General features: G+C 32.0%; 1 long non-coding RNA gene across 4 annotated transcripts in view; it reads right to left on the bottom strand.

The window, feature by feature from the left end:
- The window catches only part of LOC127287024 (uncharacterized), a 113,463-nt gene that overhangs the window by 7,103 nt on the left and 85,760 nt on the right, over nt 1-20,600 (bottom strand). For 2 of the 4 annotated variants that reach the window (XR_007843827.1, XR_007843828.1), the window contains one exon: nt 4,791-5,074. The exons of 1 other annotated variant lie outside the window; for it this stretch is intronic. This is a non-coding gene — a long non-coding RNA (uncharacterized LOC127287024). Of the gene's footprint in view, nt 1-4,790; nt 5,075-7,120; nt 7,405-20,600 lie in introns of all 4 variants that reach the window. One more of the 4 variants, XR_007843826.1, reaches the window with a different exon arrangement.

Here is a 20,600-nt window from a genome sequence, read left to right as displayed (position 1 = left end):
AAAGCAAAATTATATTTATGTAGTTATGAAGAAAAAACCTTTGAACAAACTAAAAGTACATTTTTCACTGGTTCTCTGGAGGTTCTTCTACCGAGTATTCGCCTGAGAAGGGACCACAAAAATTGTGTACAAGTTAATTTTAAGAGGGAAAGAAAGCAAAATTATATTTATGTAGTAATCAAGAAAAAACCTTTGAACAAACTAAAAGTGTATTTTTCACTGGTTCTCTGGAGGTCTTTCTACCGAGTTTTCGCCTCAGAAAGGGAGACAAAAATTGTGTACAAGTTAATTCTAAGAGAGAAAAAAAGCAAAATTATATTTATGTAGTTATGACGAAAAAACCTTTGAACAAACTAAAAGTATACTTTTCACTGGTTCTCTGGAGGTCTTTCTACCGAGATTTCGCCTGAGAAAGGGAGACAAATATTGTCTACAAGTTAATTCTAATTGGGAAAGAAAAGAAAATTATATTTATGTAGTAATCAAGAAAAAACCTTTGAACAAACTAAAAGTACATTTTTCAATGGTTCTTTGGAGGTATTTCTACCGAGTTTTCGCCTGAGAAAGGGAGACAAAAATTGTGTACAAGTTAATTCTAAGAGGGAAAAAAAGCAAAATTATATTTATGTAGTTATGAGGAAAAGACCTTTGAACAAACTAAAAGTATATTTTTCACTGGTTCTCTGGAGGTCTTTCTACCGAGTTTTCGCCTGAGAAAGAGAGTCAAAAATTGTGTTCAAGTTAATTCTAATTGGGAAAGAAAAGAAAATTATATTTATGTAGTAATCAAGAAAAAACCTTTGAACAAACTAAAAGTACATTTTTCAATGGTTCTTTGGAGGTATTTCTACCGAGTTTTCGCCTGAGAAAGGGAGACAAAAATTGTGTACAAGTTAATTCTAAGAGGGATAGAAAGCAAAATTATATTTATGTAGTTATGAAGAAAAAACCTTTGAACAAACTAAAAGTACATTTTTCACTGGTTCTCTGGAGGTTCTTCTACCGAGTATTCGCCTGAGAAGGGACCACAAAAATTGTGTACAAGTTAATTTTAAGAGGGAAAGAAAGCAAAATTATATTTATGTAGTAATCAAGAAAAAACCTTTGAACAAACTAATAGTGTATTTTTCACTGGTTCTCTGGAGGTCTTTCTACCGGGTTTTAGCCTGAGAAAGGGAGACAAAAATTGTGTACCTGTTAATTCTAAGAGGGATAGAAAGTAGAATTATTTTTATGCAGTAATCAAGAAAAAACCTTTGAACAATCTAAAAGTTTATTTTTCACTGGTTCTCTGGAGGTCTTTCTACCGGGTTTTCAACTGAGAAAGGGAGACAAAAATTGTGTACAAGTTAATTCTAAGAGGGAAAAAAGCAAAATTATATTTATGTAGTTATGAAGAAAAAACCTTTGAACAAACTAAAAGTATATTTTTCACTGGTTCTCTGGAGGTCTTTCTACCGGGTTTTCGCCTGAGAAAGGGAGTCAAAAATTGTGTTCAAGTTAATTCTAATTGGGAAAGAAAAGAAAATTATATTTATGTAGTAATCAAGAAAAAACCTTTGAACAAACTAAAAGTACATTTTTCAATGGTTCTTTGGAGGTATTTCTACCGAGTTTTCGCCTGAGAAAGGGAGACAAAAATTGTGTACAAGTTAATTCTAAGAGGGAAAAAAAGCAAAATTATATTTATGTAGTTATGAGGAAAAGACCTTTGAACAAACTAAAAGTATATTTTTCACTGGTTCTCTGGAGGTCTTTCTACCGAGTTTTCGCCTGAGAAAGGGAGTCAAAAATTGTGTTCAAGTTAATTCTAATTGGGAAAGAAAAGAAAATTATATTTATGTAGTAATCAAGAAAAAACCTTTGAACAAACTAAAAGTACATTTTTCAATGGTTCTTTGGAGGTATTTCTACCGAGTTTTCGCCTGAGAAAGGGAGACAAAAATTGTGTACAAGTTAATTCTAAGAGGGATAGAAAGCAAAATTATATTTATGTAGTTATGAAGAAAAAACCTTTGAACAAACTAAAAGTACATTTTTCACTGGTTCTCTGGAGGTTCTTCTACCGAGTATTCGCCTGAGAAGGGACCACAAAAATTGTGTACAAGTTAATTTTAAGAGGGAAAGAAAGCAAAATTATATTTATGTAGTAATCAAGAAAAAACCTTTGAACAAACTAAAAGTGTATTTTTCACTGGTTCTCTGGAGGTCTTTCTACCGAGTTTTCGCCTCAGAAAGGGAGACAAAAATTGTGTACAAGTTAATTCTAAGAGAGAAAAAAAGCAAAATTATATTTATGCAGTTATGACGAAAAAACCTTTGAACAAACTAAAAGTATACTTTTCACTGGTACTCTGGAGGTCTTTCTACCGGGTTTTCAACTGAGAAAGGGAGACAAAAATTGTGTACAAGTTAATTCTAAGAGGGAAAAAAGAAAAATTATATTTATGTAGTTATGAAGAAAAAACCTTTGAACAAACTAAAAGTACATTTTTCACTGGTTCTCTGAAGGTCTTTCTACCGAGTTTTAGCCTGAGAAAGGGAGACAAAAATTGTGTACCTGTTAATTCTAAGAGGGATAGAAAGTAGAATTATTTTTATGCAGTAATCAAGAAAAAACCTTTGAACAATCTAAAAGTTTATTTTTCACTGGTTCTCTGGAGGTCTTTCTACCGGGTTTTCAACTGAGAAAGGGAGACAAAAATTGTGTACAAGTTAATTCTAAGAGGGAAAAAAGCAAAATTATATTTATGTAGTTATGAAGAAAAAACCTTTGAACAAACTAAAAGTATATTTTTCACTGGTTCTCTGGAGGTCTTTCTACCGGGTTTTCGCCTGAGAAAGGGAGTCAAAAATTGTGTTCAAGTTAATTCTAATTGGGAAAGAAAAGAAAATTATATTTATGTAGTAATCAAGAAAAAACCTTTGAACAAACTAAAAGTACATTTTTCAATGGTTCTTTGGAGGTATTTCTACCGAGTTTTCGCCTGAGAAAGGGAGACAAAAATTGTGTACAAGTTATTTCTATGAGGGATAGAAAGCAAAATTATATTTATGTAGTTATGAAGAAAAAACCTTTGAACAAACTAAAAGTATATTTTTCACTGGTTCTCTGGAGGTCCTTCTACCGAGTTTTCGCCTGAGAAGGGACCACAAAAATTGTGTACAAGTTAATTCTAAGAGGGAAAGAAAGCAAAATTATATTTATGTAGTTATGAAGAAAAAACCTTTGAACAAACTAAAAGTATATTTTTCACTGGTTCTCTGGAGGTCCTTCTACCGAGTTTTCGCCTGAGAAAGGGAGACAAAAATTGTGTACAAGTTAATTCTGAGAGGGAAAGAAAGTAGAATTATTTTTATGCAGTAATCAAGAAAAAATTTTTGAACAAACTAAAAGTACATTTTTCACTGGTTCTCTGGAAGTCTTTCTACCGAGTTTTCGCCTGAGAAAGGGAGACAAAAATTGTGTACAAGTTATTTCTATGAGGGATAGAAAGCAAAATTATATTTATGTAGTTATGAAGAAAAAACCTTTGAACAAACTAAAAGTATATTTTTTATTGGTTCTCTGGAGGTCCTTCTACCGAGTTTTCGCCTGAGAAGGGACCACAAAAATTGTGTACAAGTTAATTCTAAGAGGGAAAGAAAGCAAAATTATATTTATGTAGTTATGAAGAAAAAACCTTTGAACAAACTAAAAGTATATATTTCACTGGTTCTCTGGAGGTCCTTCTACCGAGTTTTCGCCTGAGAAAGGGAGACAAAAATTGTGTACAAGTTAATTCTGAGAGGGAAAGAAAGTAGAATTATATTTATGTAGTTATCAAGAAAAAACCTTTGAACAAACTAAAAGTATATTTTTCACTGGTTCTCTGGAGGTCTTTCTACCGGGTTTTCAACTGAGAAAGGGAGACAAAAATTGTGTACAAGTTAATTCTAAGAGGGAAAAAAAGCAAAAATTTATTTATGTAGTTATGAAGAAAAAACCTTTGAACAAACTAAAAGTACATTTTTCACTGGTTCTCTGGAGGTCCTTCTACTGAGTTTTCGCCTGAGAAAGGGAGACAAAAATTGTGTACAAGTTAATTCTATGAGGGATAGAAAGCAAAATTATATTTATGTAGTTATGAAGAAAAAACCTTTGAACAAACTAAAAGTATATTTTTCACTGGTTCTCTGGAGGTCCTTCTACCGAGTTTTCGCCTGAGAAGGGACCACAAAAATTGTGTACAAGTTAATTCTAAGAGGGAAAGAAAGCAAAATTATATTTATGTAGTTATGAAGAAAAAACCTTTGAACAAACTAAAAGTATATTTTTCACTGGTTCTCTGGAGGTCCTTCTACCGAGTTTTCGCCTGAAAAAGGGAGACAAAAATTGTGTACAAGTTAATTCTAAGAGGGAAAGAAAGTAGAATTATTTTTATGCAGTAATCAAGAAAAAACCTTTGAACAAACTAAAAGTATATTTTTCACTGGTTCTCTAGAGGTGTTTCTACCGGGTTTTCGCCTGAGAAAGGGAGAAAATATTGTGTACAAGTTAATTCTAAGAGGGATAGAAAGCAAAATTATATTTATATAGTTATGAAGAAAAAACCTTTGAACAAACTAAAAGTATATTTTTCACTGGTTCTCTGGAGGTCTTTCTACCGAGTTTTTAACTTAAAAAGGAACACAAAAATTGTGTATCATTTAATTCTTTGCAAAAATGAAAGCAGGACTATTTTTTTGCAGTTATCAAGGAAAAATATTTGTTCAATCTAAATGTATATTTTTTATATCATGACATTTACCTTAAACAAAATTTTTCATCCTTTGCCATTCAAGTTTAATTGACGAAATAAAAATTTATTTCAGTTATTATAACACCTTCCAATTAGCACTGTTAAATATATCTGCCTCTTTATATTTTTTATGCTGGTGTTGACAGAATGTACAACATGTAAACTCTCGATACTTAAGTTACTTGTTTATAATATTCAGTATTAGACACCTTTTTAGCAATTTTTTATTATTTCTGCTGCATTATGGTAAAAATAACTTCAATTCACATTTTTAATTATTCTTCATCAAATACCTGAAAAAATTTAAGAATTATTACCAACCAAACAAAAAGATAAATTTAAAGCTAGAATAGAATATTCATAGATGTGTTAGAGAAGTCGCGCAAATTCAATCAAGTAAAAGCTTTATGAAACCAAGTTTATTGTACTTTAGCTAGAAAGTAAGAATTTTTTTGCAGTTCTTCAAAAAAAAAAAATTTGAATAAAGTAAAAGTATATTTTTTACTGGTTCTCTGGAGGTCTTTCTACCGAGTTTTCGCCTGAGAAAGGGAGACAAAAATTGTGTACAAGTTAATTCTAAGAGGGAAAAAAAGCAAAATTATATTTATGTAGTAATGTGGAAAAGACCTTTGAATAAACTAAAAGTACATTTTTCACTGGTTCTCTGGAGGTATTTCTACCGAGTTTTCGCCTGAGAAAGGACCACAAAAATTGTGTACAAGTTAATTCTAAGAGGGAAAGAAAGAAAAATTATAATTATGTAGTTATCAAGAAAAAACCTTTGAACAAACTAAAAGTGTATTTTTCACTGGTTCTCTGGAGGTCTTTCTACCGAGTCTTCGCCTGAGAACGGGAGACAAAAATTGTGTACAAGTTAATTCTAAGAGGGAAAGAAAGTAGAATTATTTTTATGCAGTAATTAAGAAAAAACCTTTGAACAAACTAAAAGTATATTTTTCACTGGTTCTCTGGAGGTCTTTCTACCGAGATTTCGCCTGAGAAAGGTAGACAAATATTGTGTACAAGTTAATTCTAAGAGGGAAAGAAAGGAGAATTATTTTTATGCAGTAATCAAGAAAAAACCTTTGAACAAACTAAAAGTACATTTTTCACTGGTTCTCTGAAGGTCTTTCTACCGAGTTTTCGCCTGAGAAAGGGAGACAAAAATTGTGTACAAGTTAATTCTAAGAGGGAAAAAAAGCAAAATTATATTTATGTAGTTATGAAGAAAAAACCTTTGCACAAACTAAAAGTATTTTTTTCACTGGTTCTCTGGAGGTCCTTCTACCGAGTTTTTGCCTGAGAAGGGACCACAAAAATTGTGTACAAGTTAATTCTAAGAGGGAAAGAAAGGAGAATTATTTTTATGCAGTAATCAAGAAAAAACCTTTGAACAAACTAAAAGTTTATTTTTCACTGGTTCTCTGGAGGTCTTTCTACCGGGTTTTCAACTGAGAAAGGGAGACAAAAATTGTGTACAAGTTAATTCTAAGAGGGAAAAAAGCAAAATTATATTTATGTAGTTATGAAGAAAAAACCTTTGAACAAACTAAAAGTACATTTTTCACTGGTTCTTTGAAGGTCTTTCTACCGAGTTTTCGCCTGAGAAAGGGAGACAAAAATTGTGTACCAGTTAATTCTAAGAGGGATAGAAAGTAGAATTATTTTTATGCAGTAATCAAGAAAAAACCTTTGAACAATCTAAAAGTTTATTTTTCACTGGTTCTCTGGAGGTCTTTCTACCGGGTTTTCAACTGAGAAAGGGAGACAAAAATTGTGTACAAGTTAATTCTAAGAGGGAAAAAAGCAAAATTATATTTATGTAGTTATGAAGAAAAAACCTTTGAACAAACTAAAAGTATATTTTTCACTGGTTCTCTAGAGGTCTTTCTACCGGGTTTTCGCCTGAGAAAGGAAGAAAATATTGTGTACAAGTTAATTCTAAGAGGGAAAGAAAGTGGAATTATTCTTATGCAGTAATCAAGAAAAAACCTTTGAACAAACTAAAAGTATATTTTTCACTGGTACTCTGGAGGTCTTTCTACCGAGTTTTCGCCTGAGAAAGGGAGACAAAAATTGTGTACAAGTTAATTCTATGAGGGATAGAAAGCAAAATTATATTTATGTAGTAATCAAGAAAAAACCTTGAACAAACTAAAAGTGTATTTTTCACTGGTTCTCTGGAGGTCTTTCTACCGAGTTTTTAACTTAAAAAGGAACACAAAAATTGTGTATCATTTAATTCTATGCAAAAATGAAAGCAGGACTATTTTTTTGCAGTTATCAAGGAAAAATATTTGTTCAATCTAAATGTATATTTTTTATATCATGACATTTACCTTAAACAAAATTTTTCTTCCTTTGCCATTCAAGTTTAATTGACGAAATAAAAATTTATTTCAGTTATTATAACACCTTCCAATTAGCACTGTTAAATATATCTGCCTCGTTATATTTTTTATGCTGGTGTTGACAGAATGTACAACATGTAAACTCTCGATACTTAAGTTACTTGTTGATAATATTCAGTATTAGACACCTTTTTAGCAATTTTTTATTATTTCTGCTGCATTATGGTAAAAATAACTTCAATTCACATTTTTAATTATTCTTCATCAAATACCTGAAAAAATTTAAGAATTAATACCAACCAAACCAAAAGATAAATTTAAAGCTAGAATAGAATATTCATAGATGTGTTAGAGAAGTCGCGCAAATTCAATCAAGTAAAAGCTTTATGAAACCAAGTTTATTGTACTTTAGCTAGAAAGTAAGAATTTTTTTGCAGTTCTTCAAAAAAAAAAAATTTGAATAAAGTAAAAGTATATTTTTTACTGGTTCTCTGGAGGTCTTTCTACCGAGTTTTCGCCTGAGAAAGGGAGACAAAAATTGTGTACAAGTTAATTCTAAGAGGGAAAAAAAGCAAAATTATATTTATGTAGTAATGTGGAAAAGACCTTTGAATAAACTAAAAGTACATTTTTCACTGGTTCTCTGGAGGTAATTCTACCGAGTTTTCGCCTGAGAAGGGACCACAAAAATTGTGTACAAGTTAATTGTAAGAGGGAAAGAAAGAAAAATTATAATTATGTAGTTATCAAGAAAAAACCTTTGAACAAACTAAAAGTGTATTTTTCACTGGTTCTCTGGGGGTCTTTCTACCGAGTCTTCGCCTGAGAACGGGAGACAAAAATTGTGTACAAGTTAATTCTAAGAGGGAAAGAAAGTAGAATTATTTTTATGCAGTAATTAAGAAAAAACCTTTGAACAAACTAAAAGTATATTTTTCACTGGTTCTCTGGAGGTCTTTCTACCGAGATTTCGCCTGAGAAAGGGAGACAAATATTGTGTACAAGTTAATTCTAAGAGGGAAAGAAAGGAGAATTATTTTTATGCAGTAATCAAGAAAAAACCTTTGAACAAACTAAAAGTACATTTTTCACTGGTTCTCTGAAGGTCTTTCTACCGAGTTTTCGCCTGAGAAAGGGAGACAAAAATTGTGTACAAGTTAATTCTAAGAGGGAAAAAAAGCAAAATTATATTTATGTAGTTATGAAGAAAAAACCTTTGCACAAACTAAAAGTATTTTTTTCACTGGTTCTCTGGAGGTCCTTCTACCGAGTTTTCGCCTGAGAAGGGACCACAAAAATTGTGTACAAGTTAATTCTAAGAGGGAAAGAAAGGAGAATTATATTTATGCAGTAATCAAGAAAAAACCTTTGAACAAACTAAAAGTTTATTTTTCACTGGTTCTCTGGAGGTCTTTCTACCGAGTTTTCGCCTGAGAAAGGGAGACAAAAATTGTGTACAAGTTAATTCTAAGAGGGAAAAAAAGCAAAATTATATTTATGTAGTAATGTGGAAAAGACCTTTGAATAAACTAAAAGTACATTTTTCACTGGTTCTCTGGAGGTATTTCTACCGAGTTTTCGCCTAAGAAGGGACCACAAAAATTGTGTACAAGTTAATTCTAAGAGGGAAAGAAAGAAAAATTATAATTATGTAGTTATCAAGAAAAAACCTTTGAACAAACTAAAAGTGTATTTTTCACTGGTTCTCTGGAGGTCTTTCTACCGAGTCTTCGCCTGAGAACGGGAGACAAAAATTGTGTACAAGTTAATTCTAAGAGGGAAAGAAAGTAGAATTATTTTTATGCAGTAATTAAGAAAAAACCTTTGAACAAACTAAAAGTATATTTTTCAATGGTTCTCTGGAGGTCTTTCTACCGAGATTTCGCCTGAGAAAGGGAGACAAAAATTGTGTACAAGTTAATTCTAAGAGGGATAGAAAGTAGAATTATTTTTATGCAGTAATCAAGAAAAAACCTTTGAACAATCTAAAAGTTTATTTTTCACTGGTTCTCTGGAGGTCTTTCTACCGGGTTTTCAACTGAGAAAGGGAGACAAAAATTGTGTACAAGTTAATTCTAAGAGGGAAAAAAAGCAAAATTATATTTATGTAGTTATGAAGAAAAAACCTTTGAACAAACTAAAAGTACATTTTTCACTGGTTCTCTAAAGGTCTTTCTACCGAGTTTTCGCCTGAGAAAGGGAGACAAAAATTGTGTACAAGTTAATTCTAAGAGGGATAGAAAGTAGAATTATTTTTATGCAGTAATCAAGAAAAAACCTTTGAACAATCTAAAAGTTTATTTTTCACTGGTTCTCTGGAGGTCTTTCTACCGGGTTTTCAACTGAGAAAGGGAGACAAAAATTGTGTACAAGATAATTCTAAGAGGGAAAAAAGCAAAATTATATTTATGTAGTTATGAAGAAAAAACCTTTGAACAAACGAAAAGTATATTTTTCACTGGTTCTCTGGAGGTCTTTCTACTGATATTTCGCCTAAGAAAGGGAGACAAAAATTGTGTACAAGTTAATTCTAAGAGGGAAAGAAAGTAGAATTATTTTTATGCAGTAATCAAGAAAAAACCTTTGAACAATCTAAAAGTTTATTTTTCACTGGTTCTCTGAAGGTCTTTCTACCGAGTTTTCGCCTGAGAAAGGGAGACAAAAATTGTGTACAAGTTAATTCTAAGAGGGATAGAAAGTAGAATTATTTTTATGCAGTAATCAAGAAAAAACCTTTGAACAAACTAAAGGTATATGTTTCACTGGTTCTCTGGAGGTCTTTCTACCGAGTTTTCGCCTGAGAAAGGGAGACAAAAATTGTGTACAAGTTATTTCTATGAGGGATAGAAAGCAAAATTATATTTATGTAGTTATGAAGAAAAAACCTTTGAACAAACTAAAAGTATATTTTTCACTGGTTCTCTGGAGGTCCTTCTACCGAGTTTTCGCCTGAGAAGGGACCACAAAAATTGTGTACAAGTTAATTCTAAGAGGGAAAGAAAGCAAAATTATATTTATGTAGTTATGAAGAAAAAACCTTTGAACAAACTAAAAGTATATTTTTCACTGGTTCTCTGGAGGTCCTTCTACCGAGTTTTCGCCTGAGAAAGGGAGACAAAAATTGTGTACAAGTTAATTCTGAGAGGGAAAGAAAGTAGAATTATTTTTATGCAGTAATCAAGAAAAAATTTTTGAACAAACTAAAAGTACATTTTTCACTGGTTCTCTGGAAGTCTTTCTACCGAGTTTTCGCCTGAGAAAGGGAGACAAAAATTGTGTACAAGTTATTTCTATGAGGGATAGAAAGCAAAATTATATTTATGTAGTTATGAAGAAAAAACCTTTGAACAAACTAAAAGTATATTTTTTATTGGTTCTCTGGAGGTCCTTCTACCGAGTTTTCGCCTGAGAAGGGACCACAAAAATTGTGTACAAGTTAATTCTAAGAGGGAAAGAAAGCAAAATTATATTTATGTAGTTATGAAGAAAAAACCTTTGAACAAACTAAAAGTATATATTTCACTGGTTCTCTGGAGGTCCTTCTACCGAGTTTTCGCCTGAGAAAGGGAGACAAAAATTGTGTACAAGTTAATTCTGAGAGGGAAAGAAAGTAGAATTATATTTATGTAGTTATCAAGAAAAAACCTTTGAACAAACTAAAAGTATATTTTTCACTGGTTCTCTGGAGGTCTTTCTACCGGGTTTTCAACTGAGAAAGGGAGACAAAAATTGTGTACAAGTTAATTCTAAGAGGGAAAAAAAGCAAAAATTTATTTATGTAGTTATGAAGAAAAAACCTTTGAACAAACTAAAAGTACATTTTTCACTGGTTCTCTGGAGGTCCTTCTACCGAGTTTTCGCCTGAGAAAGGGAGACAAAAATTGTGTACAAGTTAATTCTATGAGGGATAGAAAGCAAAATTATATTTATGTAGTTATGAAGAAAAACCTTTGAACAAACTAAAAGTATATTTTTCACTGGTTCTCTGGAGGTCCTTCTACCGAGTTTTCGCCTGAGAAGGGACCACAAAAATTGTGTACAAGTTAATTCTAAGAGGGAAAGAAAGCAAAATTATATTTATGTAGTTATGAAGAAAAAAACTTTGAACAAACTAAAAGTATATTTTTCACTGGTTCTCTGGAGGTCCTTCTACCGAGTTTTCGCCTGAAAAAGGGAGACAAAAATTGTGTACAAGTTAATTCTAAGAGGGAAAGAAAGTAGAATTATTTTTATGCAGTAATCAAGAAAAAATTTTTGAACAAACTAAAGGTATATGTTTCACTGGTTCTCTGGAGGTCTTTCTACCGAGTTTTCGCCTGAGAAAGGGAGACAAAAATTGTGTACAAGTTATTTCTATGAGGGATAGAAAGCAAAATTATATTTATGTAGTTATGAAGAAAAAACCTTTGAACAAACTAAAAGTATATTTTTCACTGGTTCTCTGGAGGTCCTTCTACCGAGTTTTCGCCTGAGAAGGGACCACAAAAATTGTGTACAAGTTAATTCTAAGAGGGAAAGAAAGCAAAATTATATTTATGTAGTTATGAAGAAAAAACCTTTGAACAAACTAAAAGTATATTTTTCACTGGTTCTCTGGAGGTCCTTCTACCGAGTTTTCGCCTGAGAAAGGGAGACAAAAATTGTGTACAAGTTAATTCTAAGAGGGAAAGAAAGTAGAATTATTTTTATGCAGTAATCAAGAAAAAATTTTTGAACAAACTAAAAGTACATTTTTCACTGGTTCTCTGGAAGTCTTTCTACCGAGTTTTCGCCTGAGAAAGGGAGACAAAAATTGTGTACAAGTTAATTCTATGAGGGATAGAAAGCAAAATTATATTTATGTAGTTATGAAGAAAAAACCTTTGAACAAACTAAAAGTATATTTTTTACTGGTTCTCTGGAGGTCCTTCTACCGAGTTTTCGCCTGAGAAGGGACCACAAAAATTGTGTACAAGTTAATTCTAAGAGGGAAAGAAAGCAAAATTATATTTATGTAGTTATGAAGAAAAAACCTTTGAACAAACTAAAAGTATATTTTTCACTGGTTCTCTGGAGGTCCTTCTACCGAGTTTTCGCCTGAGAAAGGGAGACAAAAATTGTGTACAAGTTATTTCTATGAGGGATAGAAAGCAAAATTATATTTATGTAGTTATGAAGAAAAAACCTTTGAACAAACTAAAAGTATATTTTTTATTGGTTCTCTGGAGGTCCTTCTACCGAGTTTTCGCCTGAGAAGGGACCACAAAAATTGTGTACAAGTTAATTCTAAGAGGGAAAAAAGCAAAATTATATTTATGTAGTTATGAAGAAAAAACCTTTGAACAAACTAAAAGTACATTTTTCACTGGTTCTCTGGAGGTCCTTCTACCGAGTTTTCGCCTGAGAAAGGGAGACAAAAATTGTGTACAAGTTAATTCTATGAGGGATAGAAAGCAAAATTATATTTATGTAGTTATGAAGAAAAAACCTTTGAACAAACTAAAAGTATATTTTTCACTGGTTCTCTGGAGGTCCTTCTACCGAGTTTTCGCCTGAGAAGGGACCACAAAAATTGTGTACAAGTTAATTCTAAGAGGGAAAGAAAGCAAAATTATATTTATGTAGTTATGAAGAAAAAAACTTTGAACAAACTAAAAGTATATTTTTCACTGGTTCTCTGGAGGTCCTTCTACCGAGTTTTCGCCTGAAAAAGGGAGACAAAAATTGTGTACAAGTTAATTCTAAGAGGGAAAGAAAGTAGAATTATTTTTATGCAGTAATCAAGAAAAAATTTTTGAACAAACTAAAAGTACATTTTTCACTGGTTCTCTGGAAGTCTTTCAACCGAGTTTTCGCCTGAGAAGGGACCACAAAAATTGTGTACAAGTTAATTGTCAGAGGGAAAGAAAGCAAAATTATATTTATGAAGTTATGAAGAAAAAACCTTTGAACAAACTAAAAGTATATTTTTCACTGGTTCTCTGGAGGTCCTTCTACCGAGTTTTCGCCTGAGAAAGGAAGACAAAAATTGTGTACAAGTTAATTCTGAGAGGGAAAGAAAGTAGAATTATTTTTATGCAGTAATCAAGAAAAAATTTTGAACAAACTAAAAGTATATTTTTCACTGGTTCTCTGGAGGTCCTTCTACCGAGTTTTCGCCTGAGAAAGGGAGACAAAAATTGTGTACAAGTTATTTCTATGAGGGATAGAAAGCAAAATTATATTTATGTAGTTATCAAGAAAAAACCTTTGAACAAACTAAAAGTATATTTTTCACTGGTTCTCTGGAGGTCTTTCTACCGGGTTTTCAACTGAGAAAGGGAGACAAAAATTGTGTACAAGTTAATTCTAAGAGGGAAAAAAAGCAAAAATTTATTTATGTAGTTATGAAGAAAAAACCTTTGAACAAACTAAAAGTACATTTTTCACTGGTTCTCTGGAGGTCCTTCTACCGAGTTTTCGCCTGAGAAAGGGAGACAAAAATTGTGTACAAGTTAATTCTATGAGGGATAGAAAGCAAAATTATATTTATGTAGTTATGAAGAAAAAACCTTTGAACAAACTAAAAGTATATTTTTCACTGGTTCTCTGGAGGTCCTTCTACCGAGTTTTCGCCTGAGAAAGGGAGACAAAAATTGTGTACAAGTTAATTCTATGAGGGATAGAAAGCAAAATTATATTTATGTAGTTATGAAGAAAAAACCTTTGAACAAACTAAAAGTATATTTTTCACTGGTTCTCTGGAGGTCCTTCTACCGAGTTTTCGCCTGAAAAGGGACCACAAAAATTGTGTACAAGTTAATTCTAAGAGGGAAAGAAAGCAAAATTATATTTATGTAGTTATGAAGAAAAAACCTTTGAACAAACTAAAAGTATATTTTTCACTGGTTCTCTGGAGGTCTTTCTACCGAGTTTTCGCCTGAGAAGAAACCACAAAAATTGTGTACAAGTTAATTCTAAGAGGGAAAGAAAGCAAAATTATATTTATGTAGTTATGAAGAAAAAACCTTTAAACAAACTAAAAGTATATTTTTCACTGGTTCTCTGGAGGTCCTTCTACCGAGTTTTCGCCTGAGAAAGGAAGACAAAAATTGTGTACAAGTTATTTGTATGAGGGATAGAAAGCAAAAATTTATTTATGTAGTTATGAAGAAAAAACCTTTGAACAAACTAAAAGTACATTTTTCACTGGTTCTCTGGAGGTCCTTCTACCGAGTTTTCGCCTGAGAAAGGGAGACAAAAATTGTGTACAAGTTAATTCTAAGAGGGAAAGAAAGCAAAATTATATTTATGTAGTTATGAAGAAAAAACCTTTAAACAAACTAAAAGTATATTTTTCACTGGTTCTCTGGAGGTCCTTCTACCGAGTTTTCGCCTGAGAAAGGGAGACAAAAATTGTGTACAAGTTAATTCTATGAGGGATAGAAAGCAAAATTATATTTATGTAGTTATGAAGAAAAAACCTTTGAACAAACTAAAAGTATATTTTTCGCTGGTTCTCTGGAGGTCCTTCTACCGAGTTTTCGCCTGAGAAGGGACCACAAAAATTGTGTACAAGTTAATTCTAAGAGGGAAAGAAAGCAAAATTATATTTATGTAGTAATCAAGAAAAAACCTTTGAACAAACTAAAAGTGTATTTTTTACTGGTTCTCTGGAGGTCTTTCTACCGAGTTTTCGCCTGAGAAGGGACCACAAAAATTGTGTACAAGTTAATTCTAAGAGGGAAAGAAAGCAAAATTATATTTATGTAGTTATGAAGAAAAAACCTTTGAACAAACTAAAAGTATATTTTTCACTGGTTCTCTGGAGGTCTTTCTACCGGGTTTTCAACTGAGAAAGGGAGACAAAAATTGTGTACAAGTTAATTCTAAGAGGGAAAAAAAGCAAAAATTTATTTATGTAGTTATGAAGAAAAAAACTTTGAACAAACTAAAAGTACATTTTTCACTGGTTCTCTGGAGGTCCTTCTACCGAGTTTTCGCCTGAGAAAGGGAGACAAAAATTGTGTACAAGTTATTTCTATGAGGGATAGAAAGCAAAATTATATTTATGTAGTTATGAAGAAAAAACCTTTGAACAAACTAAAAGTATATTTTTTATTGGTTCTCTGGAGGTCCTTCTACCGAGTTTTCGCCTGAGAAGGGACCACAAAAATTGTGTACAAGTTAATTCTAAGAGGGAAAGAAAGTAGAATTATTTTTATGCAGTAATCAAGAAAAAATTTTTGAACAAACTAAAGGTATATGTTTCACTGGTTCTCTGGAAGTCTTTCTACCGAGTTTTCGCCTGAGAAAGGGAGACAAAAATTGTGTACAAGTTATTTCTATGAGGGATAGAAAGCAAAATTATATTTATGTAGTTATGAAGAAAAAACCTTTGAACAAACTAAAAGTATATTTTTTATTGGTTCTCTGGAGGTCCTTCTACCGAGTTTTCGCCTGAGAAGGGACCACAAAAATTGTGTACAAGTTAATTCTAAGAGGGAAAAAAGCAAAATTATATTTATGTAGTTATGAAGAAAAAACCTTTGAACAAACTAAAAGTACATTTTTCACTGGTTCTCTAAAGGTCTTTCTACCGAGTTTTCGCCTGAGAAAGGGAGACAAAAATTGTGTACAAGTTAATTCTAAGAGGGATAGAAAGTAGAATTATTTTTATGCAGTAATCAAGAAAAAACCTTTGAACAATCTAAAAGTTTATTTTTCACTGGTTCTCTGGAGGTCTTTCTACCGGGTTTTCAACTGAGAAAGGGAGACAAAAATTGTGTACAAGATAATTCTAAGAGGGAAAAAAGCAAAATTATATTTATGTAGTTATGAAGAAAAAACCTTTGAACAAACGAAAAGTATATTTTTCACTGGTTCTCTGGAGGTCTTTCTACTGATATTTCGCCTAAGAAAGGGAGACAAAAATTGTGTACAAGTTAATTCTAAGAGGGAAAGAAAGTAGAATTATTTTTATGCAGTAATCAAGAAAAAACCTTTGAACAATCTAAAAGTTTATTTTTCACTGGTTCTCTGAAGGTCTTTCTACCGAGTTTTCGCCTGAGAAAGGGAGACAAAAATTGTGTACAAGTTAATTCTAAGAGGGATAGAAAGTAGAATTATTTTTATGCAGTAATCAAGAAAAAACCTTTGAACAAACTAAAGGTATATGTTTCACTGGTTCTCTGGAGGTCTTTCTACCGAGTTTTCGCCTGAGAAAGGGAGACAAAAATTGTGTACAAGTTATTTCTATGAGGGATAGAAAGCAAAATTATATTTATGTAGTTATGAAGAAAAAACCTTTGAACAAACTAAAAGTATATTTTTCACTGGTTCTCTGGAGGTCCTTCTACCGAGTTTTCGCCTGAGAAGGGACCACAAAAATTGTGTACAAGTTAATTCTAAGAGGGAAAGAAAGCAAAATTATATTTATGTAGTTATGAAGAAAAAACCTTTGAACAAACTAAAAGTATATTTTTCACTGGTTCTCTGGAGGTCCTTCTACCGAGTTTTCGCCTGAGAAAGGGAGACAAAAATTGTGTACAAGTTAATTCTGAGAGGGAAAGAAAGTAGAATTATTTTTATGCAGTAATCAAGAAAAAATTTTTGAACAAACTAAAAGTACATTTTTCACTGGTTCTCTGGAAGTCTTTCTACCGAGTTTTCGCCTGAGAAAGGGAGACAAAAATTGTGTACAAGTTATTTCTATGAGGGATAGAAAGCAAAATTATATTTATGTAGTTATGAAGAAAAAACCTTTGAACAAACTAAAAGTATATTTTTTATTGGTTCTCTGGAGGTCCTTCTACCGAGTTTTCGCCTGAGAAGGGACCACAAAAATTGTGTACAAGTTAATTCTAAGAGGGAAAGAAAGCAAAATTATATTTATGTAGTTATGAAGAAAAAACCTTTGAACAAACTAAAAGTATATATTTCACTGGTTCTCTGGAGGTCCTTCTACCGAGTTTTCGCCTGAGAAAGGGAGACAAAAATTGTGTACAAGTTAATTCTGAGAGGGAAAGAAAGTAGAATTATATTTATGTAGTTATCAAGAAAAAACCTTTGAACAAACTAAAAGTATATTTTTCACTGGTTCTCTGGAGGTCTTTCTACCGGGTTTTCAACTGAGAAAGGGAGACAAAAATTGTGTACAAGTTAATTCTAAGAGGGAAAAAAAGCAAAAATTTATTTATGTAGTTATGAAGAAAAAACCTTTGAACAAACTAAAAGTACATTTTTCACTGGTTCTCTGGAGGTCCTTCTACCGAGTTTTCGCCTGAGAAAGGGAGACAAAAATTGTGTACAAGTTAATTCTATGAGGGATAGAAAGCAAAATTATATTTATGTAGTTATGAAGAAAAACCTTTGAACAAACTAAAAGTATATTTTTCACTGGTTCTCTGGAGGTCCTTCTACCGAGTTTTCGCCTGAGAAGGGACCACAAAAATTGTGTACAAGTTAATTCTAAGAGGGAAAGAAAGCAAAATTATATTTATGTAGTTATGAAGAAAAAAACTTTGAACAAACTAAAAGTATATTTTTCACTGGTTCTCTGGAGGTCCTTCTACCGAGTTTTCGCCTGAAAAAGGGAGACAAAAATTGTGTACAAGTTAATTCTAAGAGGGAAAGAAAGTAGAATTATTTTTATGCAGTAATCAAGAAAAAATTTTTGAACAAACTAAAGGTATATGTTTCACTGGTTCTCTGGAGGTCTTTCTACCGAGTTTTCGCCTGAGAAAGGGAGACAAAAATTGTGTACAAGTTATTTCTATGAGGGATAGAAAGCAAAATTATATTTATGTAGTTATGAAGAAAAAACCTTTGAACAAACTAAAAGTATATTTTTCACTGGTTCTCTGGAGGTCCTTCTACCGAGTTTTCGCCTGAGAAGGGACCACAAAAATTGTGTACAAGTTAATTCTAAGAGGGAAAGAAAGCAAAATTATATTTATGTAGTTATGAAGAAAAAACCTTTGAACAAACTAAAAGTATATTTTTCACTGGTTCTCTGGAGGTCCTTCTACCGAGTTTTCGCCTGAGAAAGGGAGACAAAAATTGTGTACAAGTTAATTCTAAGAGGGAAAGAAAGTAGAATTATTTTTATGCAGTAATCAAGAAAAAATTTTTGAACAAACTAAAAGTACATTTTTCACTGGTTCTCTGGAAGTCTTTCTACCGAGTTTTCGCCTGAGAAAGGGAGACAAAAATTGTGTACAAGTTATTTCTATGAGGGATAGAAAGCAAAATTATATTTATGTAGTTATGAAGAAAAAACCTTTGAACAAACTAAAAGTATATTTTTTATTGGTTCTCTGGAGGTCCTTCTACCGAGTTTTCGCCTGAGAAGGGACCACAAAAATTGTGTACAAGTTAATTCTAAGAGGGAAAGAAAGCAAAATTATATTTATGTAGTTATGAAGAAAAAACCTTTGAACAAACTAAAAGTATATATTTCACTGGTTCTCTGGAGGTCCTTCTACCGAGTTTTCGCCTGAGAAAGGGAGACAAAAATTGTGTACAAGTTAATTCTGAGAGGGAAAGAAAGTAGAATTATATTTATGTAGTTATCAAGAAAAAACCTTTGAACAAACTAAAAGTATATTTTTCACTGGTTCTCTGGAGGTCTTTCTACCGGGTTTTCAACTGAGAAAGGGAGACAAAAATTGTGTACAAGTTAATTCTAAGAGGGAAAAAAATCAAAAATTTATTTATGTAGTTATGAAGAAAAAACCTTTGAACAAACTAAAAGTACATTTTTCACTGGTTCTCTGGAGGTCCTTCTACCGAGTTTTCGCCTGAGAAAGGGAGACAAAAATTGTGTACAAGTTAATTCTATGAGGGATAGAAAGCAAAATTATATTTATGTAGTTATGAAGAAAAAACCTTTGAACAAACTAAAAGTATATTTTTCACTGGTTCTCTGGAGGTCCTTCTACCGAGTTTTCGCCTGAGAAGGGACCACAAAAATTGTGTACAAGTTAATTCTAAGAGGGAAAGAAAGCAAAATTATATTTATGTAGTTATGAAGAAAAAAACTTTGAACAAACTAAAAGTATATTTTTCACTGGTTCTCTGGAGGTCCTTCTACCGAGTTTTCGCCTGAAAAAGGGAGACAAAAATTGTGTACAAGTTAATTCTAAGAGGGAAAGAAAGTAGAATTATTTTTATGCAGTAATCAAGAAAAAATTTTTGAACAAACTAAAAGTACATTTTTCACTGGTTCTCTGGAAGTCTTTCAACCGAGTTTTCGCCTGAGAAGGGACCACAAAAATTGTGTACAAGTTAATTGTCAGAGGGAAAGAAAGCAAAATTATATTTATGAAGTTATGAAGAAAAAACCTTTGAACAAACTAAAAGTATATTTTTCACTGGTTCTCTGGAGGTCCTTCTACCGAGTTTTCGCCTGAGAAAGGAAGACAAAAATTGTGTACAAGTTAATTCTGAGAGGGAAAGAAAGTAGAATTATTTTTATGCAGTAATCAAGAAAAAATTTTTGAACAAACTAAAAGTACATTTTTCACTGGTTCTCTGGAAGTCTTTCTACCGAGTTTTCGCCTGAGAAAGGGAGACAAAAATTGTGTACAAGTTATTTCTATGAGGGATAGAAAGCAAAATTATATTTATGTAGTTATCAAGAAAAAACCTTTGAACAAACTAAAAGTATATTTTTCACTGGTTCTCTGGAGGTCTTTCTACCTGGTTTTCAACTGAGAAAGGGAGACAAAAATTGTGTACAAGTTAATTCTAAGAGGGAAAAAAAGCAAAAATTTATTTATGTAGTTATGAAGAAAAAACCTTTGAACAAACTAAAAGTACATTTTTCACTGGTTCTCTGGAGGTCCTTCTACCGAGTTTTCGCCTGAGAAAGGGAGACAAAAATTGTGTACAAGTTAATTCTATGAGGGATAGAAAGCAAAATTATATTTATGTAGTTATGAAGAAAAAACCTTTGAACAAACTAAAAGTATATTTTTCACTGGTTCTCTGGAGGTCCTTCTACCGAGTTTTCGCCTGAGAAAGGGAGACAAAAATTGTGTACAAGTTAATTCTATGAGGGATAGAAAGCAAAATTATATTTATGTAGTTATGAAGAAAAAACCTTTGAACAAACTAAAAGTATATTTTTCACTGGTTCTCTGGAGGTCCTTCTACCGAGTTTTCGCCTGAAAAGGGACCACAAAAATTGTGTACAAGTTAATTCTAAGAGGGAAAGAAAGCAAAATTATATTTATGTAGTTATGAAGAAAAAACCTTTGAACAAACTAAAAGTATATTTTTCACTGGTTCTCTGGAGGTCTTTCTACCGAGTTTTCGCCTGAGAAGAAACCACAAAAATTGTGTACAAGTTAATTCTAAGAGGGAAAGAAAGCAAAATTATATTTATGTAGTTATGAAGAAAAAACCTTTGAACAAACTAAAAGTATATTTTTCACTGGTTCTCTGGAGGTCCTTCTACCGAGTTTTCGCCTGAGAAAGGAAGACAAAAATTGTGTACAAGTTATTT

Source organism: Leptopilina boulardi, unplaced genomic scaffold, assembly GCF_019393585.1.
Source record: "Leptopilina boulardi isolate dan_hultmark-lab unplaced genomic scaffold, ZJU_Lbou_2.1 LbouV2_367, whole genome shotgun sequence".
In the NCBI taxonomy this organism is placed as follows: Eukaryota; Metazoa; Arthropoda; class Insecta; order Hymenoptera; family Figitidae; genus Leptopilina; species Leptopilina boulardi.
Note: the sequence above shows the minus strand (reverse complement) of the source record. Positions and strands in the feature narration are given on the sequence as shown.